At 44.4% G+C, this 27,908-nt stretch overlaps 1 protein-coding gene and 2 pseudogenes across 13 annotated transcripts in view; 1 reads left to right on the top strand and 2 right to left on the bottom strand.

Moving 5' to 3' along the window:
- LOC129493310 (transmembrane protein 254-like) overlaps positions 1 to 27,908 on the bottom strand; it is a 214,345-nt pseudogene that overhangs the window by 6,683 nt on the left and 179,754 nt on the right.
- CNOT1 (CCR4-NOT transcription complex subunit 1) overlaps positions 1 to 27,908 on the bottom strand; it is a 110,164-nt gene that overhangs the window by 81,640 nt on the left and 616 nt on the right. For 5 of the 13 annotated variants that reach the window (XM_063611812.1, XM_055299290.2, XM_063611810.1 and 2 more), the window contains exon 2: positions 24,357 to 24,432. The exons of the other annotated variants lie outside the window; for them this stretch is intronic. The gene's annotated coding sequence lies outside the window, so the exon portion shown is untranslated. The remainder of the gene's footprint in view (positions 1 to 24,356; positions 24,433 to 27,908) is intronic. 13 annotated transcript variants of the gene reach the window in all.
- Positions 16,967 to 17,064, top strand: LOC129457945 (uncharacterized; annotated as a pseudogene).

Genomic DNA, 27,908 nt, shown 5'->3' with positions numbered 1-27,908 from the left:
AAATATTTTTAAGTAAATAATAAAAAGATGATGGATATACTTATTTTGTTCCTAATATGGCATTTCACTGGTCTCTCTAGTCTACTCTGATGACTTTTGGCTTCACAGTATTGGAGTCCTTGAACTTTTCTTCTCTAGATTCACTTTCTTAGTAATCTACTTCAGTCTTTTTTTTTTTTTTTTTTTGAGACAGAGTTTCGCTCGTTTCCCAGGCTCCAGTGAAATGGCACAATCTCGGCTCACTGCAACCTCCGCCTCCCAGATTCATGTGATTCGCCTGCCTCAGCCTCCCAGGTAGCTGGGATTACTGGCATGTGCCACCATGACTGGCTAATTTTGTATTTTTTCTAGTAGAGACAGGGTTTCTCCATGATGGTCAGGCTGGTCTCGAACTCCCGACCTCAGGTGATCCACCCGCCTCGGCCTCCCAAAGTCTTGGGATTACAGGCATGAGCCACCGCATCTGGCCTACTTCGGTCTCATGGCTTAAAAAACCATCTATAGGCCGGGCATGGTGGTACACACCTATAATCCCAGCTACTCAGGAGGCCGAGACAGAAGAATTGCCTAAACCTGGGAGGCAGAGGTTGCAATGAGCCAAGATCACACCACTGCACTCCGGCCTGGGCAACAGAACAAGACTCTGTCTCAAAAAAAAAAAAAAAAAAATCTATAAATTAGCCAGGTGTGATGGTGCACATCTGTAATCCCAGCTACCCAGGAGGTTGGGGCAGGAGAATCACTTAAACCCAGGAGGTGGAGGTTGTAGTGAGCTGAGATCGTGCCACCTCACTCCAGCCTGGGCAACAGAGTGAGACTCTGTCTCAAAAAATAAAATAAAATAATAAATAAATTTTTTTTTAAAAAGAAAAAAACCATCTATACCAATAACTCTCTCAAAAGTTCTATCTTCAGCCCAAACCTCTCTCAGTGTCCAAATTTGCATAATATAATCTCTACTGCACATCTCAAATATATCATATTCAAAAAAAAGCTCCTTGTCTTCTCCCCACTTAATGATGTCACACCCTGCAAAGCACTCCCCATCTCAGTTGATGCTAATTTTATCCTTAAACTTACTCAGGCCAAAATCTTGGAGCCAATACCTACAGCCAAAACCTATAGCCAATCTGACAGGAAATTATTTTGGCTCCGCCTATAAAATATAACCAGAATCCAACCATTTCTCACAATATCCAAGCTATGATAAGGACCATCGTATCTCTCACCTGGATTACTATGCTAGCCCTCTAACTTGATCTCCCTGCTACACTTGCTTCCTATAGTCTATTCTCAACATAATGTCCAGAGAACAATAATTTTCAATCATAAAAAACTCGAAACCCAGGCATGGTGGCTCACACTTGCAGTCCCAGCTACTTGTGATGCTGAGGCAGGAGGACTGCTTGAACGCAGGAGTTCAACACTGCAGTTAGCTACGATCACACCACTTGCATTCCAGCCTGGGATAACATACCTAGACTCTATCTCTACAATTTAAATGTGTGTGTGTGTGTGTGTGTGTGTGTGGGTGTGTGTGTGTGTGTCTAAAACTCAGATATGTCACCCCATTCTCAAAACCCTCCACTGACTCAAAGAGTGGAAAGAAGGCAAAGTCTTTAAAATGTCCAATGAACAAACAATGGTTAGGTTAAGGGACCTAACCACTGGTACTCTTCCGGCTTCCTCTTATACTCTTCTTCCCCTACTCAGTTCTCTCTGGCCACAGTGGCCTCCTTGTTGCTTCTCAGGTACATTCTCACCTTAATGCCTCTGCACCAAACTGACAGCTCAGTCTGGAATGCCCTTCTTGTGGACGGCAATATGGCTAACTACCTCTCTTTAAGTCTTTACTCAAACATCACCTTCTCAGTGAAGACACTCTGACTATCCTATGCAAAACTGTAATCCCCACACCCCTGCCCCATGCATTTTTCCACATCATATCAACTAACATGTATCATACTTATATTTTTCTTGTCTCCTCATATTAGGATGTAAGTTACATAACAAACAAGTAATTGTTTACTCTGCACCAATTTATTATACATACTTCATGCCCCATAATAAGAATTCACTAAATATTTGTTCGATGAATAAGATATAAATTGAAGCTTAGGATTTTGTAATCTGTATTTTCACTCTACCAAAAAAACACGAAAATCCACTGAAATACTGCTAGTCATCTACAACAATTACATGAGAATAGACAATAAGTGATTTAGCCTTCCAATAAACCTCTAGCACTATAACGTGTATACAGAGTTTGGGTCACAATGTCATTATTTATAGGCCATTTTTAAATACTGTAACACAAAGCTATAGTCACTTTCCAACAAGTTCATCACAAAAATATGTATTTAGAGAGTTAATTATTTTAAGATCATTAAAGTTGAGATTCTAAGATATTCATTCACTATAAGGGATTTGTAGCGCTGGATCATTCTATTTGTATACGCATTGTCTACTATTTGCTCTTTATATGCCAGGGACTCAGGTAGTTTTAATGACTAACTTCATATCCAGGCCAAAGCCTTAAAAAAACACTCCAAAAGCCTGGGCACGGTGGCTCACGCCTGTAATCCCAGCACTTTGGGAGGCCAAGGCGGGTGGATCACCTGAGGTCGGGAGTTGGAGACCAGCCTGACCAACATGGAGAAACCCCATCTCTGCTAAAAAAAAAAAAAAAAAAAAAAAAAAAAATACAAAATTAGCCGGGCGTGGTGTTGCCTGCCTGTAATCCCAGCTACACTTGGGAGGCTGAGGCAGAAGAATCGCTTGAACCCGGGAGGCGGAGGTTGCAGTGGGCCAAGATCGTGCCACTGCACTCCAGCCTGGGCAACAAGAGCAAAACTCTGTCTAAAAAACAAAACAAAACCACACCAAAAATGGCTACCATTTCAACAACTCCCAATCTTCATTATTCAAAACACATATTGCTGAGCGTGGTGGCTCCCACCTGTAATCCCAGCACTTTGGGAGGCTGAGGCGGGTGGATCACCTGAGGTCAGGAGTTCGAGACCAGCGTGGCCAACATGGTGAAACCCTACCTCTACTAAAAATACAAAACTTGGCCGGGTGTGGTGGTACACACCTGTAATCCCAGCTACTCAGGAGGCTGAGGCAGGAGAATCGCTTGAACCCAGGAGTCGGAGGCTGAAGTGAGCTGAGATCACACCACCACTGCACTCCAGCCTAGGCGACAGTGCAAGACTCTGTCTCAAAATAAAATAAAATAAAAACACATATATACATCCCTCCAAAACTCCAGAGGACTTGTCATTATGCCACTGATATTTCAACATGGGAAACAACTATAATTCTAAGGAAAAAGAAACAATCATACAATAAAAATGCTAAATCCTTTCCAAGCAATAAATTACCTCTTTATTTTCCTTTTGAGACAGGGTCTCTGTCACCCAGGCTGGAAGGCAGTGGCACAATCACAGCTTACCACAGCCTCCCTGGCTCAGGTGATCCTCCTACCTCAGCTTCCAAAGTAGCTAGGACTACAAGCGCCCACCACCACATGGCTAATTTTTGTATTTTTTGTAGAGATGGGGTTTTGCCATGTTTCCCAGGCTGGTCTCAAACTCTGGGGCTCAGCGATCCCTCTGCCTAGGCCTCCCAAAGTGCTAGGATTACAGGCATGAGCCACCGTACCCAGCCAAATTACCTTGTTTCCTTAGTCTTCTCACAGCGCTTCTCAATTAAACAATGTACAGTGCAAATGAAAGGTCACTGACATTTGACAATAATATACTACAAGTCAACTGTTACCTGAACAATGATATCAAAAAAATTTACCAACAATATAGTTATAATATAAAGTAGCCAAGCATGGTGGTTCACACCTGTAATCCTAGCACTTTGAGAGGCCAAGGCAGGAGGATCACTTGAATTCAAGAGTTCAAGACCAAACTGAGCAACATGGTGAGACAGTGTCTCTATAATTAAAATATAAGAAATAAAAAGTAAAATAATAGCTGGGTGAGGTGGCACGCACTGGTAGTCCCTGCTACTCAGGAAGCTCAGGCAAAAAGATCGCCTGAGCCCAGGAGTTTGAGGCCAGCCTGGGCAATACAGTGAGACCCCGTCCCTTAAAAAACAAAAAATAAGTAAAACAGTAACTGAGGGGAACAAAGATTGTACAAGGCCATTCTCAGTACTTTTCCTAATACTAAAATGCTATTAATTACCCAAAAATAAATGAGTGTAAAGATTATCTTCAGGCCAGGCGCACCGGCTCACGCCTGTAATCATAGCACTTTGGGAGGCCAAGACAGGAGGATCACCTGAGGTCAGGAGTTCAAGGTCAGCCTGGCCAACATGGCAAAACCCTGTCTCTACTAAATATACAAAAACTAGCCAGGCGTGGTGGCGGGCACCTGTAATCCCAGCTACTAGGGAGGCTGAGGCAGGGAGAATCGCTTGAACATGGGAGGCAGAGGTTGCAGTGAGCTGAGATCAAACCATTGCACTCTAGCCTGGGCAACAGAGCAAGACACCGTCTCAAAAAAAGGAAAAAAAAAAGATGATCTTCATACATGCAATAGGACACCCACCCAATATGCTTAATGTCCAATTAAAATATAGTTTTGCCATACATAAACCACTACCTACTGCACAGCTGGGGGGAAAAAGGATTATAAAATGGCATTCGCATTTTCACTAGAGAACACTATACAATACTACTAATTGTCTATTGAATATTCAATCTAAACAGAACCAAGAGCAGCTGTGGTACATAGTTTGTTAAATGTCAACAAAAGTATACTCATGACACTAAGTCACTAAGTGAAAAGCTGCAGAACTCTTGAATAGCATGATCCCAAATAAGGTCTCGATTAATAGCAGTTACATAGGAGCTTTCACTTAAAATCCCACTAAAAGTCCAGAAATCTACACACCTCCAAAAGTATAACATATGGATAGTATTATTTACCATAGCAGTATTTGTCAGAGCATGAAAGATGGCTGGCCAGGACTAGGTGATTGATGAATAAACATCCTAGACAGTGTATATAGTCATCTGTCTTTTGTTTAAGCACTTATATATATACTACCTTTTGTTCGTATATATGCACACATATATATAGTTGCTTTTTTGTGAAAATACTCACAATAAACTACAAGCCAATGAAAATGGCTATCTAGGCTGGGCAAGGTGGCCACAGCTGTAATCTCAGCACTTCAGGAGGCCAAGGCAGGCATTCACCTGAGGTCAGAAGTTCGAGACCAGCCTAGCCAACATGGAGAAACCCCATCACTACTAAAAATACAAAATTAGCTGGACGTGGTGGCACATGCTTGTAATCCCAGCTACTCAGGAGGCTGAGGCAGGAAAATTGCTTGAATCCAGGAGGCGGAGGGTTGCAGTGAGCGGAGATCATGCCATTGTACTCCAGCCTGGGCAACAAGAGCAAAACTCCATCAAGAAAGAAACGAAAAGAAAAAAGAAGAGAAGAGAAGAGAGAGAAAAGGGCTATCTAAATGAGTGAGAAAAAAGGAGAAGAGATAGAAGACAGAACAAAAATTCACTGATTACATCTTTTATTTTTGGTTTTGATTTCTGAGCCATGTAAATATATTGCATGATTGAAAATTTTAAGAAAAGGCCAGGCGCGGTGACTCACGCCTGTAATCCCAGCACTTTGGGAGGGTGAGGTGGGCAGATCACCTGAGGACAGGAGTTCAAGACCAGCCTGGCCAACATAGTGAAACCCTGTCTCTACTAAAAAATACAGAAAAAATTAGCCAGATGTGGTAGCTAGCACCTGTAGTCCCAGCTACTCAGGAGGATAAGGCATGAGAATGGCTTGAACTCAGGCCGTGGAGGTTGCAATGAGCCGAGATTATGCCATTTCACTCCAGCCAGGGTGACAGAGCTAGACTCTTGTCTCAAAAAAAAAAAAAAAGAAAAAGAAAATTTTAAGAAAAATAAACTAAAACACAAACAAACCTGAATGTCCAATTTGTATTACAAAACACAGTGAAACCAGGCCAGGCACGGTGGCTCACAATGTAATCCCAGTACTATGGGAGACCAAAGCAGGCAGATAACTTGAGGTCATGAGTTCAAGACCACCCTGGCCAACATGGTGAAACCCTGCCTCTACTAAAAATACAAAAAATTAGCCAGGCATAGTGGCATGTGCCTGTAATACCAGCTACTCGGGAGGCTGAGGCAGGAGAATTGTTGAGCCTGGGAGGCTGAGGCTGCAATGAGCCAAGATCGCATCACTGCACTCCAGCCTGGGTGATGTAGTGAGACTCTGTCTCAAAAAAAAAAAAAAAAGAAAAGAACTAAAAGTAGAACTATCATTTGGTCTACCAATCCCACCTACTGGGTATCTGTCCAGAGGAAAAGAAATTATTATACAAAAAAGATACTTGCACAGACGTTTACAGCAGCACAATTCGCAATTGCAAAACATGGAACCAATCCAAATGCCCACCCATCAACAAGTGGATAAACAAACTGTGGTATATATATACACACACAACGGAATAGTACTCAGCCATAAAAAGGAATGAATTAATGGCATTCGCAGCGACCTGGATGAGACTGGAGACTATTATTCTAAGCAAAGTCACTCAGGAATGGAAAACCAAACATCGTATGTTCTCACTCATAAATGGGAGCTAAGCTATGAGGATGCAAAGGCATAAGAATGACACAATAGGCCGGGCGCGGTGGCTCACGCCTGTAATCCCAGCACTTTGGGAGGCCGAGGTGGGCGGATCACAAGGTCAGGAGATAAAGACCATCCTGGCTAACACGGTGAAACCCCGTCTCTACTAAAAATACAAAAAAATTAGCCGGGCGAGGTGGCGGGCGCCTGTAGTCCCAGCTACTCAGGAGGCTGAGGCAGGAGAATGGTGTGAACCCCGGGGGGGCGGAGCCTGCAGTGAGCCGAGATCGCGCCACTGCACTCCAGCCTGGGCGACAGTGAGACTCTGTCTCAAAAAAAAAAAAAAAAAAAAGAATGACACAATAGACCTTGGGGATTCAGGGGTAAGTGTGGGAAGGGGATGAGGAATAAAAGACTACAAAGTGGGTACAGGGTATACTGCTCAGGTGATAGGTTCACCAAATTCTCACAGATCACCACTAAAGAACTTAATCGCCGGGTGCGGTGGCTCATGCCTGTAATCCCAGCACTTGGGGAGGCAGAGGCGGGTGGATCACGAGGTCAGGAGTTCGAGACCAGCCTGACCAAGATGGTGAAACTCCACCTCTACTGAAAATAGAAAAATTAGCCGGGTGTGGTGGCACGCACCTATAATCCCAGCTACTTGGGAGGCTGAGGCAGGAGAATCGCTTGAACCTGGGAGGCGGAGGTTGCAGTGAGCCAAGATCTTGCCACTGCACTCCAGCCTGGGTGACAGAGGGAGACTCTGTCTCAAAAAAAAAAAAAAAAATACAAACAAAAAAACAAAACTTACTCATGTAACCCACACCACCTGTCCCCCAATAACCTATAGAAATAAAAATTTTGGAGAGGTGGGAGAGACAGTTTCGAGCTTGTCGCCCAGGCTGGAGTGCAATGGCATGATCATGGCTCATGCAGCCTTGATCTCTTAGGCTCAAGTGATCCTCCCGCCTTAGCCTCCCAAGTAGCTGGGACTACAGACACATGCCACCATGCCTGGCTACTTATTTTATTTTTTGTAGACACCGGGTCTCACTTTGTTGCCCAAACTGGTCTGGAACTCCTGGGCTCAAGTAATCCTCCTACCTCAGCCACCCAAAGTGTTCGGATTATAGCCATGAACTATTTGGCCAGAAAACATTTTTAATCGGAAAATTTTACTATTCTCATTTCTTCTTTTATCATGAAGGAATATCCTTCTGGGATCACTTAGGGTGATATATATATATTATATATAATAATACATTAACATATTACTAATAAACATATACATTATTATCTACTAAAGTTGGCATTCCTATCAACTCAAACATTTGAGCCCTAACTATACACCATGTACTCACTTTAGGTATTATAGAAAACACAAAAGGAAACATTGACCAAGAGGCTTAATGTAATAAATACAAACTTTACTATAATGCTATGCAACTAAGGCAGCTGTGTACAAGAATTGGAAAAGGGGAGAGAGGGCTATTTAAAATGCTGATTCCTGCCTGGGCAAGGCGGCTCAAGCCTATAATCCCAACACTTCAGGAGGCCGAGGTGGGTGAATCACTTGAAGCCAGGAGTTCAAGACCAGCCTTGCAAACATGGCAAAACCCCATCTCTACTAAAAATACAAAAAACTAGCCAGGCATGGTGGTAGATACCTGTAATCCCAGCTACTCAGAGAATCGCTTAAACCCAGGAGGTGGGGAGTTGCAGTGAGCCGAGATCGCACCAATGCACGCCAGCCTGGGCGACAGAGCAAGACTCTGCCTCAATAAAGAAATAAATAGGCCAGGCGCAGTGGCTCACGCCTGTAATCCCAGCACTTTGGGAGGCCAAGGCAGGTGGATCACTTGAGGTCGGGAGATCGAGATCATCCTCACTAACATGGTGAAATTCTGTCTCTACTAAAAATACAAAAAATTAAAAGGCGGGACGCGGTGGCTCACGCCTGTAATCCCAACACCTTGGGAGGCCGAGGCAGGCGGATCACGAGGTCAGGAGATCAAAACCATCCTGGCTAACACGGTGAAACCCTGTCTCTACAAAAACACAAAAAAATTACCCGGGCGTGGTAGCAGGCGCCTGTAGTCCCAGCTATTCGGGAGGCTGAGGCAGGAGAATGGCGTGAACCCAGGAGGTGGAGCTTGCAGTGAGCCGAGATCGCACCACTGCACTCCAGCCTGGGCGACAGAGTGAGACTCCGTCTCAAAAAAACATAAAACAAACAAAACAAACAAAAAACACAAAAAATCAGCCAGGCGTGGTGGCAGGCACCTGTAGCCCCAGCTACTTGGGAGGCTGAGGCTGGAGAATCGCTTTAACCCAGGAGGCGGAGGTTGCAGTGAGCCGAGAGCACACCACTGTGCTCCAGCCTGGGCAACAGAGCGAGACTTGGTCTCTAAATAAATAAATAAATAAATAAATAAATAAAATGCTGATTCCTAAGCACCACCCAAGACCAAGAGAGTCAACACTGCTAGAGAAAAGGAGTACAGGCTGTCTATTTCAAACTCCCCAGTCAGGCTGAGCACGGTGGCTCACGCCCGTAATCCTACCACTTTGGGAGGCCGAGGCGGGTGGACTGCCTGAGCTCAGGAGTTCGAGACCAGCCTGGGCAATACGGTGAAACCATCTCTGCTAAAATACAAAAAATTAGCTGGGCGTGACAGTGTGCACCTGTAGTCCCAGCTACTCGGGAGGCTGAGGCAGGGGAATTGCTTGAACCCGGGAGGCAGAGGTTACAGCGGGCCGAAATCACGCCACTGTACTCCAGCCTGAGTGACAGAGCGAGACTCCATCTCCAAAAAAAATAAATAAAATAAACTCCCCAGTCAATTCCTGAGAACCACTGACCTAAGGAGCAGTATCAGCTTCTTCCTTGTTAACAGGTATTAGAAATATTTAAGAAGCTGGGCGCGGTGGCTCACGCCTGTAATCCCAGCACTTTGGGAGGCCAAGGAAGGAGGATCACCTAAGGTCTGAAGTTCGAGACCAGCCTGGCCAACATGGTGAAACCTCATCTCTACTAAAAATACAAAAATTAGCTGGGTGTGGTGGCAGGCATCTGTAGTCCCAGCTACTCAGGAGGCTGAGGCAGGAGAATGGCATGAATCCGGGAGGCAGAGCTTGTAGTGAGCCGAGATCACGCCACTGCACTGCAGCCTGGAAGACAGAACGAGACTCCGTCTCAAAAAAAAAAAGAAACATTTAAGAAAAGGATACTGTACTTTGATGCAATATCTTCTTTGAGGACAAGGAATGCCCCTCACGCCTACTCCTTTTTCTCCCCTTAACTCCTTCCAACTGGACCAAAGACATCTGTTTGCTCATTTGTTTTTTCCTTTAACAGAGGAGGTCTTGCTCTGTTATCCAGGCTGGAGTCTAGTGGTGTGACCACACCTCGCTGCCAACCTCAAACACTCCTGGACTCAAGTAATCCTCCCACCTGAGCCTCCCAAGTAGCTGGACCTACAAGAATGTGCCACATGCCAGGCTGCAAAGACATCGATCTAAAGGCAGTTTGGTTTCCCACAGCACTGATGCCAGCAACGTTCTACCACCTACCTTGCTCTACATTTAAATATCAGGCACCTTAAGAAAAAAAGTAGGCAAGACCCAAGGCTATCAGTTTATTGAACTGCCAACTTCCAATACTAAAAAAAAAAAATACAGAATACTTACACCAACTGATAACCAAGTTTGACCTTGAAAATTATTTACTTCCCAAGTAGCATTCTGACCTAAAAGAGGTCAATCTGAGTCTTGTCTTTTTTCACTCTCTTTCTGCAATTATGAAAATGTTCTTTTTTTTTTTTTTTTGAGACAGAGTCTCGCTCTGTCGCCCAGGCTGGAGTGCAGTGGCGCAATCTCGGCTCACTGCAAGCTCCGCCTCCCGGGTTCACGCCATTCTCCTGCCTCAGCCTCTCCGAGTAGCTGGGACTACAGGCGCCCGCCACCATGCCCGGCTAATTTTTTTGTATTTTTTTTTAGTAGAGACGGGGTTTCACCGTGGTCTCGATCTCCTGACCTCGTGATCCGCCCACCTTGGCCTCCCAAAGTGCTGGGATTACAAGCGTGAGCCACCGCACCCGGCGAAAATGTTCTATATCAGACAGATGCCGTGGCTCACACCTATAATCCCAGCACTTTGGGAGGCCAAGGTGTGTGGATCACCTGAGGTCAGGAGTTCAAGACCAGCCTGGTCAATATGGCGAAACCCCATCTCTACTAAAAGTACAAAAATTGGCCAGGCATGGTGGCATGCACCTGTAATCCCAGCTACTCAGGAGGCTGAGGCAGGAGAATAGCTTGAACCCAGGAGGTGGAGGTTGCAGTGAGCCGAGATCCTGCCACTGAACTCCAGCCTGGGTGACAAGAGCAAAACTTCTATGGAAGGCTGATTATACACTTACTAATATTAACTACTTCTCCAAGAGGCAAAGATGCTAGATTTATGGGGCAGTTCCAAAAGGTTGGTTCACTTATTAAAATCTTAGTTATAACTACTGTGTACATAATAGAATAACTTATGCAAGTATAATAAACACTAAGTAGAATTGGTCTAAGCACTTTACATGTTTATTTAATCCTCACAACTCGAGGGTGGTATTATTACCCCAACTTTACAAATAAGGAGTAGTTTAACTTTCAGATAGTAAGTAGCATACTTTTGAAGATATTGAGCAGTAGAGGTTTTTTGTTTGTTTCTGTTTTTCAGACTCGCTCTGTCACCTAGGTTGGAGTGCAGTGGCATGATCTTGGCCCACTGCAACCTACCCCTCCCAGGTTCAAGTGATTCTCCTGCCTCGGGATCCTAAGTAGCTGGGATTACAGGTGTGCGCCAACATGCCCGACTAATTTTTTTTTATTTTTAGTAGAGATGGGGTTTCACCATGTTGGCCAGGTTGGTCTTGAACTCCTGACCTCATGATCTGCCCAACTCAGGATCCCAAAGTGCTGGGATTACAGGCTTGAGCCACCACGCCTGGCTTAGAGGTAAGTCTAAAACAAGCAAAAATCCTTTCAAAATTGATCTGTACAAGTCTAAATAATTGTTTTAATATCAATTCCTGGTATCAATAAGCATCTCCACTCTCACAGAAGAGTTTTAGGCCCCTAAACTATCTGCATTATACCTCTGCACTGAATACTTAGAAGTTACCTTTTAATTCGTTACTTTTTCTCCAGGCAATGACCAATTCTTTAAAAACTATCAACTGAAAGCCTAAATATCCATCAAAAGGGCACTGATTAAGTAAATCATAAAATGGCATACTATGTAATAACTAAAAAAAGGGACCCATAAATAATAGAAATTATCTATTGAGGGGAAAAAAACAGTCACATAACAGTGGTCTATTTAGATTATGTTCTTATAGATACAAAGTATCTAATAAGAATAACTCTTTTGAAAAGTTACATAAAATAGTTGAGAAAGGAACTGAAGTTTTTTTTCAAAGTAGAAAATTGGCCGCCGCAATGGCTCATGCCTGTATTCCCAGCACTTTGGGAGGCCAAGGTGGGTGGATCACGAGGTCAGGAGATAGGGACCATCCTAGCTAACATGGTGAAACCCCATCTCTACTAAAAATACAAAAAAAAATTAGCTGGGCTTGGTGGCGGGCACCTGTAGTCCCAGCTACTCAGGAGGCTGAGGTAGGAGAATGGCGTGAACTCGGGAGGCGGAGCTTGCAGTGAGCCGAGATTGCGCTACTGCACTCCAGCCTGGGCAACAGGGCGAGACACTGTCTCAAAAAAAAAAAAAAGAAAAAAAGAAAATTAACTCTCAAAACCAAAAAATATTACGCCAGTAGCTTTGCATATTCCAAGACTCTCTATGCAAAATCCCAACCTATGGAAGCCATTCACCTCACTCACTGTAGAAAAGAAATAACAGATGGCCTGAGCCTGCTGTCCTTAGAAAGGCTTGCATAGTTGGCCCTTGGCTGGTCTCTGATAACTTTCAGAAGAGTTCTCACCATCCCCAGGGCTACTAAGAGTGGCTCACTCTGCATAAACTGCACAAACCAAATGTGGTTTATGATGAATACCGGCTATCTAGATGAACACCAGCTTTCTGTCTAGGAGCCTAAAATTTTAATATGTGGTAGGCAGAGGGTGCCTACATGAACAGGCCCCACCAATAATAACGATAGGCACTGAATTTCTAATAAAAGCTTCCCTGCTAGGCAACATTTCACATACGTGTACTGCTACAACTCCATGCTGGAGGAATTGTGTCCTGTGTGACTCCACCGGGAGAGGACACTTGGGAGCATGAGCCTGGTTTCCTCCTGGCTTCACCCCATTCACCATCTCCCCTTGCTGATTTTGCTTTGTATACTTTGCTATAGAAAAACACTTTTTACTGTATTTTATTTTTTTGAGACGGGGTCTCACTCTGTCGCCCAGGATGGAGTGCAGTGGCCTGAGCTGCGCTCACTGCGGCCTCTACCTCCCAGGCTCAAGCGATCCTCCTGCCTCAGCTTCTGGAGTAGCTGGGACCACAGGCACACGCCACTACGTCTAATTTTTTGTATTTTTACTAGAGACAGGGTTTCACCATGTTGGCCAGGCTGGTCTTGGAACGCCTGGCCTCAACTGATCTGCCTGCCACGGTCTCCTGAAGTGCTGGGACTACGGGCATCAGCCACAGCACTGGGCCTGTATCCTTTGCTATTTAAAAAAAAAAAAAATCATAGCCCTGGGCTCTTCTCCTAGTGAATTACTGAACCTGCAGGTGGACTTGGGGACTGTCCCCAACACTCTCGCCCAGCAGAGATGAAATATCTTCTGGAGGTAAGTGGGACCCAAATTGTGGATTTCCTGTCTAGCACGTGGAGAATCCATTTCAGAATTTTGAATCTTATCACAAAGATGATCTGGGAAGCTATTTTGATTGGTTTGGGTCTGTTTTAGCAAACAGGGTGATGCAGAGATGGGCTAGATGCTCATCAAACTGTTTCCTCTTCCTGGCTAAAGAATTAGAATACATTTCTCAGTTTCTCTTGCATTGGTTTGGCTGTAAGACTTAGTTCCTAACCCACAAAGTATACAGCAAATATGGTATGTGGCACTTTCAGACCTAGCTCATAAAACCTCACTCATGATTCTCTGTTTTTCACTATCTGCCCGATGAATAAACCTCCAAGACCTAGAGGAGGATGACATCACAAGATGACAGATGAAGGCAGAGTTCTTGAATTATTGCACAGGATCCTCAATGAAAATTATTTGAGGAAGAAATACATTTTTACTCTATTAAGCCGCCATTATGTTGCATTTGTTTTAGGCCTGTTTTGCCTAATAACAGACAAAATGATCAAATGAACATTTTTAGAAGTTACTCTTGATGATGGGAAATATAAGGTCACAGGAAAGCCATGAACATGGAAGGAAAAGAGAAGGGAATGTACTCAAGAAACAGCAGGCCAGACACAGTAGCTCCCACCTCTAATCCCAGCATTATGGGAGGCCAAGAAGAGAGGATGGCTTGGGGCCAGGAGTTCAAGACCAGCCTAGGCAACATAGAATAACCCCATCTCTACTTTTTTTTGTTTGTTTTAATTAGCAGGGTGCAGTGGCAAATGCCTGTAGCCCTAGCTACTAGAGAGGCTGAAGGGGGAGGTTTGAGCCCAAGTGTCCGAGCTTGCAGTGAGCTATGATCAGGCCATCGTCCTCCAGTCTGGATGACAGCGCAAGACACTGACTCTACCAAAAAAATAAAAAATCAGAAATTGCAAGAACTCTGTTTTTTTGTTAGTTTTTTCAGACGGAGTCTCGCTTTGTTGCCCAGGCTGGAGTGCAGTGGCATGATCTCGGCTCACCGCAACCTCCACCTCCCGGGTTCAAGCAATTCTCTGCCTCAGCCTCCCAAGTAGCTGGGATTATAGGCACCTGCCACCACACCCGCCTAATTTTTATATTTTTAGTGGAGACAGGGTTTCACCATCTTGGCCAGGCTGGTCTTGAACTCCTGACCGCAGGTGATCCACCTGCCTTGGCCTCTCAAAGTGCTGGGATTACAGGCATGAGCCACCGCGGCTGGCCTGCAAGGACTTTGTTTTTATTTTTTATTTTTAGTAGAGATGGGGTCTTGCTATATCGCCCAGGCTGGTCTCAAACTCCTGAGCTCAAGCAATCCTCCCACCTCAGCCTCCCAAAGTGCTGGGATTACAGGTGTGAGCCACAGCATCCAGCTGTTTTTTTCGTTTGTTTTTAAAGGGAAACAAGATATAGTCAAAGTTTGGGAAATTCCTTCCGCCTTCACTACCCGTCATAGTGCTTATTCTCCATAATTTCAGGTTGGTTTACATTCCTGATAATAACATGATTATTTTATATATTACTACTAGATTATTTGGCAGCATTTTTTTTCAATAATACAGTGTATGCCAATTTTAGAGATTTTAAAGTATGGAAATTTTGTTTTAGAATCAGTGAAATACGGTATTTCTTTTCCTCCATGTAGTCTTCTGTTACATGTGCCACTGTAAAACTAAAATAATTTTAAGTGACTTGTGATTTATACCAAGAATAAGTAAATCTAAAGTAAACAAAATAAACCTAATGAGAAATCTGAACCTCAAGAAGGCATCTACTGGAAAAAAAAAACTGAAGAGCAGTATTATCTCCAAAAGCATTTTGAAATGTTTAGGTGTCAGGAGAGTTACTGGCATTCATTAAGAATTAAGGATGAAATTGAACATCTTGCAAAAGGCCAGGTGCAGTGGCTCATGCCTGTAATCCCAGCATTTTGGGAGGCTGAGGCAGGAGGATCACTTGAACCCGGAGTTTGAGACCTACCTGGGGAACAGTGAGACCATCTCAACAAATAAATACATAAACAAGCAAGCAGGGCATGGTGGCATGCACCTGTAGCCCTGGCTACTTAGAAAGCTGAATTGGGAGGATCACTTAAGCCTGAGAGGTTGAGGCTACAGTGAGCCATGATTGCACCACTGCACTGCAACCTGGGCAACAGAGCAAGAGTGTCTCAAAAAAAATTTTTTTAATTAAAAAAATAATAATAACAAACCACATCTTGCAAGGGGACAATACAGGCTGAGCATCCCAAATTTGAAAATCCAAAGTTCGAAAGACTCCAAAATCCAAAACGTTTTGAGCGCAAACATGACACTCAAAAGAATACACATTGGCGCATATTGGTAAGTATGAGAATTTTCCAAAATCTGAAATGAGAAACATGTCCAGTCTCAAGCATTTAAGATGAGTAATATTCAACCTGTATCGCCAACAAAGAACTACCCTGCCCAAATGCCAATAGTGCCCTTGTTGAGAAAATGGCTGATATATCCACCTTCTATAGGATGGGCCCTCAGTGTAAACACCTCAAAATTAACTTTTGGCTGGTGCAGTGGCTCATGCCTGTAATCTCAGGACTTTGGAAGGCTGAGCCAGGAGGACCACTTAAAACCAGGAGTTCAAGACCAGCTTGGGCAACATAGCAAGACCCTGTCTCTACAACTACAATAATAAAAATTAGCTGGGTGTGGCATTATGTGCCTATAGTCTTAGCTACTTGGCGGGCTGATGTGGGAGGATGGCTTGAGCCCAGGAGTCTGTGGTTTTAATGAGCTATCACGGTACCACTGCACTAGAGCCTGGGTGACAGATCAAGACCCTGCCTCTATAAAATTAAAGAAAAAATTGACTTCCTACATTAACACAAAGCCAAGCACAACTTAAATCCAGAAGATGGTAAGAAATGGTATGCAGCTTACATAAAGTGGCTAACACAAGTTATTAGAAAAACAGTTTATGCGTAACTATTTTGTGGTGGACTGTGTACTTCCACCTGCAGTCCCAGCCAGCTACTCAGGAGGCTGAGGTGGGAAGACTGACTGAGCCCAGGAGTTCAAGGCTGCACTGAGCTATGGTCACACTACTGTCTCTCTAAAAAAAAAAAAATTAATTAAAGAGTTTGGCCAGGCACGGCAGCTCACGCCTGTAATCCCAGTACTTTGGGAGGCTGAGGTGGATGGATCACAAGGTCAGGAGTTTGAGACCAGCCTGGCCAACATGGTAAACCCCCTGTCTACTAAAGATACAAAAAATTAGCAGGACATGGTGGCGCACACCTGTAATCCCAGCTGCTTGGGAGGCTGAGGCAGGAGAATCAGCTTGAACCCAGGAGGCAGATGTTGCAGCGAGCTAAGAGTGCACCATTGCACTCCAGGCTGGGCAACAAGGCGAGACTCCATCTCAAAGAAAAAAATTAGCAGGGCGTGGTGGCGCACACTCCAGCCTGGGCGACACAGAGAAACTCTGTCTCAAAAAAAAAAAAAAAAAAAGAGTTGACCCTTTTGTAGTTCATAAGCATGATTGGGTGTTCACATGCATGCATGAGATATGGCAACCTCAAACTTTGTTACATCAGCACATTATCTGTCTGACATGAAAAAGAGTTGACTTGCTTTTTATATACACATATTAATCAGGCAATTTATTTCACTCAATGCTACAGTGCCTTCAATAACTTGTAACATTTAATAGCCTTGTGTATGTGCCTTAAGTATTTTACAAGAATTAATCTAATCCAGGCCAGGCATGGTGGCTCCTGCCTGTAATCCCAGCACTTTGGGAGGCTAAGGTGGGAGGATTTTTTGTGGCTGGGAGTGCAAGGCCAGGCTGAGCAACATAGTGAGACCCCCATCACTACAAAAAAACTTTTTTAAATTAGCTGAACGTAGTGGTGCACACCTGTAGTCCCAGCCACTGACTGGGGAGACTGAGGTGGGAGGATGGCTTGAACTCAGGAGGTCAAGGCTGCAGTGAGCCACGATTGTGCCACTGCACTCCAGCCTGGGCAACAGAGACCCAGTCTCAAAAAACAAAATAACAAGAGAGTAGCCTTCTTGAAGCTATTTTATTTTAAAAAGAACTACACCAAGAGAAAACTCTCGAATCTCAGAATTCAATTTACGATGCTAAAGAACTTGTTAAAACTCAAGTCCCTCCATCTTTAGGCAGTCTCAGCAGAACTGCAAATTTATTATTATTACACTGACCATTAATTGTAAAAGAGCATCTTTTGGTCACACTAGAGTTTTGCATCTTTTTTTTTTTTTTTTTTTTGAGACGGCGTCTCGCTCTGTCACCCAGGCTAAAGTGCAGTGACGTGATCTCAGCTCACTGCAACCTCTGCCTCCCAGGTTCAAGAAATTCTCCTGCCTCAGCCTCCCGAGTAGCTGGGACTAGCCACCTGCCACCACACTTGGCTAATTTTTGTATTTTTAGTAGAGATGGGGTTTCACCATCTTGACCATGCTGGTCTCGAACTCCTGACCTTGTGATCTGCCCACCTCGGCCTCCCAAAGTGCTGGGATTAAGGTGTAAGCCACCGCGCCTAGCTGAGTTTTGCATTTTCATAGTGAGGAAATGAAAAATTCAAATCTTGTTTCTAGTCCTCCAAAAAATTGCTGGGAAAAAAAGCTTATTTGCTTTGGTCACAACTAAGAAAACTCTATCCAAATAAAAGGTTGGGGGTAAAGAAAGATCCTCCTAATTAATTCAAGGAATTGCCAAGATGTAAATAGTTTAACTCTGTGGATTACTAGAGATAGTCATGATATTCTAAAATCCAATGCACAAATGAAACTAAAATCCAGACCTACATAATGAACCACCAATGACAGATCTTTTCCTCTGAAATGTTACTTGCTCATTCAAGCAGTACGAAAAAAAGAAAAACCAAAGAGTATCGATTTCCAAGAATGCTATATTCTATCAATTTACCCAACTGTAATAAATGAAGCACTATTGAATTACAGTTCAACTGTATATATGCACTGGGGAAAGGGAGACTCCTTACTATGAGACAGAAAACTTAAAAGGCATTGTAGGGTGCACGTAAGTGAAACTGGCCAAGGATGGCAAAAAATCAATTTTGCTTAAGGAAATTAGGGATTTATAGACAGTACATCTGAGTTTGGACTAGAATGATAAAGTTTTGGTAGAGATGACATTCCAGATGTAAAAAGACGAAGAGGCTGGGTGCGGTGGCTCACACCTGTAATCCCAACACTTTGGGAGGCCTGAGGTCAGGGGTTCAGGACCAGCCTGGCCAAGATGATGAAACTCCATCACTACTAAAAATGCAAAAATTAGCCGGGCGTGGTGTGGCAGGCGCCTATAATCCCAGCTACTCGGCGGGGATAAGGCAGGAGAATCACTTGAACCCGGAAGGAGGTGGTTGTATTGCAGTGAGCCAAGATCGCAACACTACATTCCAGGCCTGGGTGACACAGTGAAGACTCTGTCTCATTTAAAAAAAAAAAAAAAAAAAAAGAGGACAAAGATATAAAGATATATTTGGGTACCACTGCTTAACAGTCTTTTGACTATAAAACAACACAGTAGTACCACAGGGAAGGAGGAATCAACACTTACAACTCCAGATGAAGGTATTAGAGTGACTTCTGAACAAAGAAAGAATATTTTCAAAGCAATGATTTAAGTGGCATTTTGGCAGAAATATAAAAAATTAACTGCAGTCCTAGAATCTTTTACAATCAGAATATCCACATATTATTTGTGAAATAAACCCAAAAACCAATGATAAAGAAACTATAATGGAGATTAGTTAGAAAGTTATTTCAAAAAAGACAAAGAGCCTGAAACTAGACAAAAGGATAACTTTTTTTTTTTTTGAGACAGAGTCTGCCACCCAGGCTGGAGTGCAATGATCACGGCCCACTGCAGCCTCGACCTCCCCAGGCTCAGGTGATCCTCCCACCTCAAGTTTTGTGTTTTTAGTAGAGATGGGGTTTCACCATGTTGCCCAGGGTGGTCTGAAACTCCTGGGCTTAAGTGATTTGTACACCTCTGCCTCCCAAAAGTGTTAGGATTGCAGGTGTGAGCCACTGCGCTTGCCCAGCTGACTATTCTTTCTTTTTTTTTTTTTTTGAGACAGTTTTGCTCTTGTTGCCTAGGCTGGAGTGCAATGGCGCGATCTCGGCTCACCACAACCTCCACCTCCCAGGGTCAAGCGATTCTCCTGCCTCAGCCTCCCAAGTAGCTGGGATTACAGGCAAGCACCACCACGCCCAGCTAATTTTGTATTTTTAGTAGAGACGGGGTTTCTTCATGTTGGTCAAGCTGGTCTCAAACTCCCGACCTCAGGTGATCCACCCGCCTCGGCCTCCCAAAGTGCTAGGATTACAGGCGTGAGCCACCACTCCTGGCAACTATTCTTGTTAGCAAAACCAGGCCTTATATTTTGTCCAAATCCACAGAATATACACCACCATGGCCAGGCATGGTGGCTCACGCCTGTAATCCCAGCACTTTGGGAGGCCAAGGCAGGCGGATCACGAGGTCAGGAGATTGAGACCATCCTGGCTAACACGGTGAAACTTCATCTCTACTAAAAAATACAAAAAACAAATTAGCCAGATGCCTGTAGTCCCAGCTATTCAGGAGGCTGAGGCAGGAGAATGGTGTGAACCCGGGAGGCGGAGCTTGCAGCGAGCGGAGATCGCGCCACTGCACTCCAGCCTGGGCGACGGAAAGAGACTCCGTCTCAGAAAAAAAAAAAAAGAAGATATACACCAAGAGTGAATTCTAATGTAAACTAGAGACTTTGGATGATGATGATCTATTAGTGTAGGTTCATCAATTGTAAGAAACGTACAGGCCAGGCTTGGTGGCTCACGCCTGTAACCCCAGCACTTTGGGAGGCCGAGGCAGGTGGATCACGAGGTCAGGAGATCGACACCATCCTGGCTAACACAGTGAAACCCCGTCTCTACTAAAAAGCTACAAAAAATTAGCCAGGCTTGGTGGTGGGTGCCTGTAGTCCCAGTTACTAGGGAGGCTGAGGCAGGAGAATGGCGCGAACCTGGGAAGCGGAGCTTGCAGTGAGCCGAGATAGTGCCACTGCACTCCAGCCTGGGTGACAGAGCGAGACTCCGTCTCAAAAAATGTACCACTCTAGTGGTGGGGGGGGAGGCGTTGATAATGGGAAAGGCAAAGCACGTATTGGGGCAGGAGATAATACGGGAAACCTCTGTACTTTCTTTTTTTTTTTTTTTTTTGAGACGGAGTCTCGCTCTGTCGCCCAGGCTGGAGTGCAGTGGCGCAATCTCGGCTCACTGCAAGCTCCGCCTCCCGGGTTCACGCCATTCTCCTGCCTCGGCCTCTCCGAGTAGCTGGGACTACAGGCGCCCGCCACTACGCCCGGCTAATTTTTTTTGTATTTTTAGTAGAGACGGGGTTTCACCGTGGTCTCGATCTCCTGACCTCGTCATCTGCCCGCCTCGGCCTCCCAAAGTGCTGGGATTACAAGCGTGAGCCACCACGCCCGGCCACCTCTGTACTTTCTCATCAATTTTACTGTGATCCCAAAACTGCTCTAAAAAATAAAATGAATTAAGAATAAAACCCCAAACCTAGAAGCTATAAATCTAAGGGAACTAATGCTTAATTATCCGACTCGGAAACTGCTGAGTTCTGAATATAAAGCTTAAGAATATCATAGGCTCACGCCTATAATCCCAACACTTTGGGAGGCTGAGGTGGGTGGATCACCTGAGGTCAGGCGTTTGAGACCAGCTTGGCGAACATGGTGAAACCTCGTCTCTACTAAAAATACAAAAATTAGCCAGATGTGGTGGTGGGCACCTATAATCCCACCTACTCGGGAGGCTGAGGCAGGATCATCTCTTGAAACCTGGAGGCAGAGGTTACAGTGAGCTGAGATCGCGCCATTGCACTCCAGCCGGGGCGCCAAAAGTGAAACTCTTGTCTCAAAAAAAAAGAAAAAGAAAAAAGAACATTAGATAGTGTCTTTGAAAATCCTTTTGGCCGGGCACGGTGGCTCACGCCTGCAATCCCAGCACTTAGGGAGGGTGAGGCAGGCAGATCACCTGAGGTCAGGAGTTTGAGACCAGCCTGACCAACATGGCAAAACCGAGTCTCTACTAAAAACACAAAAATTAGCCAAGTGTGGTGGCAGGCACCTGTAATCCCGGCCACTCAGGAGGCTGAGGCAGGAGAATCACTTGAACCTGGGAGGCGGAGGTTGCAGTGAGCCGATATCGCGCTCCAGCCTGGGGGATACAGTGAGACTCTGCCTCCAAAAAAAAAAAAAAAAAAGAAAAGAAAATACTTCCATCCCACCTTTATATTTCAAATAATTACTTCAACACTACTGTAATATTTATTGAGATATACATTTCGTCTTCATCCCATTTCCTGGCATATAACTTCTAAGATCCTTAGAATGGTAAGTTTCTTTTTGTATGCTGAGTTGACTGATAGCTTGGCAACTTCTAGGTAGTTTCTGCATGGGTGCTGGTCACCTGAAAGACCAAGGCAAGATTAGAGGGTTAGGACTTTTAGCCCCACCTCCTCCAAACTCCAGGGAGAGAAAAGGTGCTAAAGGTTAAGGTGACCACCAAAGGCCAATGATTTAATCAATTGTGCCTATGTAATGAAGCCTCCATAAAAGCCTATAAATGACTGGGTTCAGAGAGCTTCCAGATAGCTGAGGCATAGTGTAGCCAGGGGAGGGCATGGAAGCTCCGCGGCCCTTACTTCTCCTATGCACCTCCTCATCCATATCCTTTATAATAAACTCTTAAATCTAAGTGTTGGCCGGGTACAGTGGCTCACACCTGTCTGTAATCCCAGCACTTTGGAACGCTGAGGTGGGTCGATCACTTGAAGTCAAGAATTCGAGACCAGCCTGGCCAACATGATGAAACCCCGTCTCTACCAAAAACATAAAAAATTAGCCAGGTGTGGTGGCACATGCCTATAATCCCAGCTAGTTGGGAGGCCAAGGCAGAAGAATCGCTTGAACCAGAGCGACAGAGGTTGCAGTGAGCCTAGATCGTGCCACTGCACTCCAGCCTGGGTGACAGAGCCAAGACTCCGGCTCAAAAAAAAAAAAAAAAAAAAACCTAAGTATTTCCAAGAGTTCTATATAAGCCACTCTAGCAAGTTAACTGAACAAAAGAAGGGGGTATTAGGAACTCAATCTATAGTCAGTTGGTCAGAAACACAGGTAAAACCACCTGGGACTTGAGATTAGCATTGGAAGTGGGGGGCTGTCTATGGGACTTGAGCTTTCAACCTGTGGGATCTGATGCTATCTTCAGGTACACCGTGTCAGAATCATACTGAACTAGATGATACCCATGTGGTGTCCATTGCTGAACAGCTTGTTTGATGTGCAGGGGAAAACCCCACACATCTGGTGTTATGAGAATATACTGGAAGAAAGTTTATGTTCTCAGAATCAACAAAAAATTATCCTACGTGGTTGAACATTGTATTCAACATTTCAGGAATTTCCCTGTACTCTGTAACACAGTTAAGCAACAGGTATCCTGGAGGTTAATGCTGTGTTTTCCAGAATTAAAGATATAAATGCATTTCTTAAATATATACACTACATTCCTTTAAATTATTGCCAGGTGCGATAGCTTATGCCTATAATCCCAACACGTTGGGAGGCTGAGGTGAGTGGATCACAAGGTCAGGAGTTCGAGACCAGCCTGACCAACATAGTGAACCAGATCTCTACTAAAAATACAAAAATTACCCGGCCGTGGTGGCATGTGCCTGTAATCCCAGCTACTCGGGAGGCTGAGGGAGGAGAATCACTTGAACCTGGGAGGTGGAGGTTGCAGTGAGCCGAGATCAGACCACTGCTCTCCAGCCTGGGCAACAGAGCGAGAGAGACTCCATCTTAAAAAACAAACAAACAAACGAAAAAACTCAACAAATGGCTTCATATTAAGTCTATACCTCTAATTACTGCCTTCTCAAACTATGCTTTCCAGTGAACAATGCTTTATTTGGTTTGCTACATTCTTGCAAATTTGAGCAAAAAGTACACTTAAAAAAAAAAGTATCATAGGCCAGTATGGTGGCTCACATCTGTAATCACAGCACTCTGGGAGGTCTTGGTGGACAGATCACTTGAGCCCAGGAGTTCCAGACCAGCCTGGGAAACACAGTGAAACCTCACCTCTACCAAAAAAATATAAAAATTAGGCCAGGCACAGTGGCTCACACCTGTAATCCCAGAACTTTAGGAAGCTAAAGCAGGTAGATCACTTCAGGTCAGGAGTTCAAGACCAGACGGCCAACATGGTAAAACCCCATCTCTACTAAAAATACAGGCCTGGGCAGTGGCTCACGCCTGTAATCCCAGCACTTTGGGGAGGCCGAGGCAGGTGGATCACCTGAGGTCAGGAGTTCGAGACCAGCCTGACTAACGTGGTGAAACCCTGTCTCTACTAAATACAAAAAATTAGCCGGGCATGGTGGCGTGTGCCTGTAATCCCACCTACTTGGGAGGCTAAGGCAGGAGAATCACTTGAACCCAGGAGCCGGAGGTTGCAGTGAGCAGAGATTGCACCATTGCACTCCTGCCTGGGCAACAAGAGCAAAACCCTGTTTTAAAAAAACATATATATATATATAAAATTAGCCAGGCATGATGGCGCGGCACCTGTAATCCCAGCTACTTAGGAAGCTGAGGCAGGAGAATCACTTGAACCCAGGAGGCAGAAGTTGCAGCAAACCAAGATTGCACCACTGCACTCCAGCCTGAGGGAGAAGAGCAAAACTCTCTCAAAAAAAAAAAAAAAAAAAAAAGAAAAAAAATTTTTTGACACGTGTGATTAGCATGCACCTGTAGTCCCAGCTACTCAGGGGCTGAGGTGGGAGACTCACCTGAGACCAGAATATCAAGGCTGCAATGAGCAGTGATTGTGCCGCTGCACTCCAGCCTAGGCATTGAAGTGAAACCCTGTCTCAAGAAAAAAAACAACAAAAAAAAACTATTGTATACACTGGGGGGCAGAAGGTTTTGAGCCCCTTTTAACTTTCAAAGATTCATCTTTAAAATTGTGAGCAAACAGAAAAGGAATTGCTAGATTCTTCTATATATAGAGTCACTCAATGGGATGCCATTTTGAAACTTCACAGCAGGAAGTTTAGTTTGGTCAGAGGGTCATTAAAGAAATGCCTCAGTTAATATATATGACTTGAAAGTCTTTTCTTTTATAAAAGTATATACCAAGTTCAGGCCGGGTGCTATGGCTCACGCCTGTAATCCCAACACTTTGGGAGACTGAGGCAGGCAGATCACCTGAGGTCAGGAGTTCGAGACCAGCCTGGCCAACACATTGAAACCTCTTCTCTACTAAAAATACAAAAACTAGCTGGCCGTGGTGGCGGGTGCCTGTAATCCAGCTACTCAGGAGGCCGAGGCAGGAGAATCACTTGAACCTGGGAGGCGGGGGTTGTAGTAAGCCAAGATCCCACCATTGCACTCCAGCCTGGGCAACAGAGCGAGACTGCGTCTCAAAAAAAAAAAAAAGATATACCAAGTTCATAAAATACAGCATTTCAAAATGGCAGACTACTAGGCTGGGCACGGTCACTCACGCCTGTAATCCCAGCACTTCGGGAAGCTGACGCAGGAGGATCACGAGGTCAAGAGTTCGAGACCAGCCTGACCAACATAATGAAACTCCATCTCTACTAAAAATACAAAAATTAGCTGGGTGTAGTGGTGCGCGCCTGTAATCCCAGCTACTTGGGAGGCTGGGGCAGGAGAATCGCTTGAACCCGGGAGGCGGAGGTTGCAGTGAGCCGAGATGGCACTACTGCATTCCAGCCTGGGGGACAGGGTGAGACTCTGTCTCAAAAAAAAAAATGGCAGACTACTATTTTTGTTAATGTGGGACAAAATACTCGTAACAAGTATTTTGCAAAAAATTTTTTTTAATTTTTCTTTTTTGTAAAGACAGGGTCTCACTATGTTGCCCAGACTGGTCTCTAACTCCTAGTCTCAAGCATCCTCCTCCCTCATCCTCCGAAAAAGCTAGGATACAGGCTTGAGCCACTTGCCTGGGCCAAAAAATTAGTCCCAAAATATGACAGCATTCAATTAGAATTTTTGTAGACAAATTGCATTCTCTGGTATTGGGTACTGAAGACATGTTTGTTATTTCACAGAAAGAAATAATCAAGTTCATAAATTCAAACTGGTTAAAAAGAAAGCTTCTCGGCTGGGCAAGGTGGCTCACGTCTGTAATCTCAGCACTTTGGGAGGGTGAGGTGGGTGGATCACGAGGTTAAGAGCTCAAGACCATCCTGGCCAACATGGTGATACTCTTGTCTCTATTAAAATACAAAAATTAGCTCGGTGTGGTGGCGGGCACCTGTAGTCCCAGCTACTCGGGGGGCCGAGGCAGAAGAATTGCTTGAACCCTGGAGGCAGAGGTTGCAGTGAACCGAGATCGTGTGCCACTGCACTCCAGCCTGGTGACAGAGAGACTTCATCTCAAAAAAAAAAAAAAAAAAAAGTTTCTCATAACCAGATCAGAATCTATCCTAAAACATACTCAGAAAAAGTAACATGCAAGGTAATTTGAAATCAGACTTTAAAGCATGTTTTGAAAAGATGGCAAGCATTTCCATTTGTTTTCATAGTTTTTTTTAATGACTTGACTCCAAATAAGAAGGATGTCTTATTATTTAGCTTAACAACATCTATGTTAAAGAGATTAGGATCTAAACCCCCAGGAGAAATTCAGAAACTAGAAAAAAAGAAAACGAACCCAGGGTGGTAAGCTGGGAACCAAAAAGAGCGTATTTCAATTCTTTTCCACCATAATGCCACAAAACCGTACCTTAAAACTTCTAAGATTACAATCTTAGGTAAGAAAAGGAAATATTTTCAGTTACAAATAGACATGTCTTTGCGCCTTGATTCTAGACTTTTTGTTTGTTTGTTTTGAGACGAAGTCTCCCTGTCCCCCAGGCTAGAGTGCAGTAGCTCCATCTCGGCTCACTGCAACCTTCGCCTCCTGGGTTCACGCAATTCTCCTGCCTCAGCCTCCCAAGTAGCTGGGATTACAGGCACCTGCCACCACACCCGGCTAATTTTTGTATTTTTAGTAGAGAAGCGGTTTTGACATGTTGGCCAGGCTGGTCTCGAACTCCTGACCTCTGGTGATTCACCTACCTTGGCCTCCCTAAGTGCTGGGATTACAGGCGTGAGCCACCGCGCCCAGTCGATTCCAGACTTGTTTCCACTAAGACTTGGGGAACCCACACTTGTTGAAAAGGGACTAACTCTCCAAACTAGTTTTATCAACATGCTGCTATTTCAGTCGAAGCACAGCTAGCCACCTAAAACCATGTATCATCAATGCATACTCTCCTTAGACAAGGTAACAATTTGCAGTATCCTAAAACATAATTATTTAAACTGTTACCACATGTCTTCTTAATAGCTAAAATACTCTGCTGCCAATCTTTAAAAGGGTAGGAATACCAACCTGGACCACAGACCACTTAAGTATTAAACCCAAGAAAAAAATTGTTCTTAATCTGTTTGATCTTCTTCCTAATATTTTACTTGCCTTCCCTCATTTTTTTAATCCATGTATTCCCTATTCCTATCAAAGGGGCTGTCATAAGGAAAACGTTCGGCATTGTTTCAAACAGTATAATTATATTCACTCAATTACTGACTTAAAAAAAAAAAACCCCAAGTAGTCACAGGCGATCGAATTGTAGACAAATCGGCAGGGTAGGTTAAGCATTGTTACTCAGTTTTCAGGAAGAAAACAGACTTTAATTTATTAGAGTCCTAAGAAACGTGACATTTTTAACTTCATGGGAAAAGTTTGTCATGAAGTTTATTTTAATTACAACATTTTCAAACGCACAGATGCCAAGCATTCTTTTTTAATCTACAAAGCTTACTCCTCGTGGAGTTAGTATCAGTGAGCCCTCTTGGGTGAATTCGGCAAAGGAGGTGGTACTGAAAAAGTATTATTTGTGTTTGGCCTTAAGTACCTCTACAAGACCTGCAGTGGATCTCATCAGCCTTGAGGCCTACAAGTGCTCAGCTCACTAGCGGGACACTTGTCCTGGATGAGCAGGACCGCCACTACTGCAGACACCGGACCGAGTAGGTGGGGGCCAACTTCAAAGAAAGTGTGAGCGCCCAGGCGCGCGAGTGGAACAAAACCTGTAGCAAGTAATAAGGAAGTGCTCGCTGCCGCCCGCCCTTCCCATCCAGGGACACCCGAAACCTGGGGGGCTTTGACAACATGCTGGGGACGTAAGAGGGGGAGAGTGGCAGCTCCGAGTACACGGAGAACTGGAAACGCGCAAAAACTTCAAACACTGTCCCCCCCGCCAGAAACGCTAGGCCTCAGGAGCCCATGCCCACTGCAACCATCCGGGAGTAGAGACAGAAAGAGT

This window comes from Symphalangus syndactylus, chromosome 11 (genome assembly GCF_028878055.3).
Source record: "Symphalangus syndactylus isolate Jambi chromosome 11, NHGRI_mSymSyn1-v2.1_pri, whole genome shotgun sequence".
NCBI classification, from domain to species: Eukaryota; Metazoa; Chordata; class Mammalia; order Primates; family Hylobatidae; genus Symphalangus; species Symphalangus syndactylus.
The sequence above is the reverse complement of the archived record's forward strand: the minus strand, read 5'-3'. Positions and strand labels throughout refer to the sequence as shown.